This window comes from Cebus imitator, unplaced genomic scaffold, assembly GCF_001604975.1.
Source record: "Cebus imitator isolate Cc_AM_T3 unplaced genomic scaffold, Cebus_imitator-1.0 Scaffold70, whole genome shotgun sequence".
NCBI lineage: Eukaryota > Metazoa > Chordata > Mammalia > Primates > Cebidae > Cebus > Cebus imitator.
Window position 1 is genome coordinate 6,497,335 of NW_016107385.1, and position 1,043 is coordinate 6,498,377.

The 1,043-nt window shown below is 46.9% G+C and overlaps 1 pseudogene; it reads left to right on the forward strand.

The window, feature by feature from the left end:
- The first annotated feature begins 326 nt into the window (after positions 1-326).
- On the forward strand, positions 327-847 carry LOC119471710 (annotated as a pseudogene).
- Positions 848-1,043: the final 196 nt, after the last annotated feature.

The window sequence follows — 1,043 nt, forward strand, 5'->3', positions numbered from 1 at the left end:
ATTCTCCCTTCCTTAACCCCATTTTTAATCTTTTTGCCTTTCCAATTTCCTCTGCAGAATCTGTTGGGCCACTCTGTGTCTCTTTCACTTTATCTTGTAGGCTAGAATCTTCCCTGTAAATACTGGAAAATACGAAAATATCTCTCCATATATCAAGGATGGTGTCATAACAGAACTACTAGGGTGGGGCAAGGGCAAGACTAGAGGATTTCTGAAATCCTTTGTGATCATCTGATTCTATGGTGATAAATCAACCCACTGCAGAATTGATTTAAAACATCAGCACAGCCTTTCCAGCCTCAGCGCTAGACCCTACAGCTGCCGAGATGTTGATGCCTAAGAAGAAATGGATTGCCATTTATGAACTCCCACGGTGGCCAAGAAGGATGCCCACATGCCTAAGCACCTGGAGCTGGCAGATAACAATGTGCCCAACCTTCATGTCATGAAGGCCATGCAGTCTCTCAAGTCCTGAGGCTACATGAGGGAACAGTTTGCCTGGAGGAGTTTCTATTGGTGCCTTACCAATGAGGGTATCCGGTATCTCCGTGACTACCTTCATCTGCCCCCAGAGATTGTGCCTGCCACCCTACGCTGCAGCGGTCCAGAAACTTGCAGGCCTGGGCCTAAAGGTCTGGAGGGTGAACGACCTGCAAGACTCACAAGAGGGGAAGCCGACAGAGATACCTACAGATGGAGTGCCGTGCCGCCTGGTACAGACAAGAAAGCCGAGGCTGGGGCTGGGTCAGCAACCCAATTCCAGTTTAGAGGCAGATTTGGTTCTGGACGTAGTCAGCCACCTCAGTAAAATTGGAGACGATTATTTTGCATTGAATAAACTTACAGCCAAAAAACCTTTAAAAAAAATTTGCACAGATATAAATAAGCTGAAAGGCTTTTGATAAATGAAAACTGGTTAATAAAGACTGGCCTGTAAGCAGGATGTAGTGGCTCACACCTGTAATCCCAGCACTTTCGGAGACCAAGGCTGGCGAATCACGAGGTCAGGAGATCAAGATCATTCTGGCCATGGTGAAACCCCA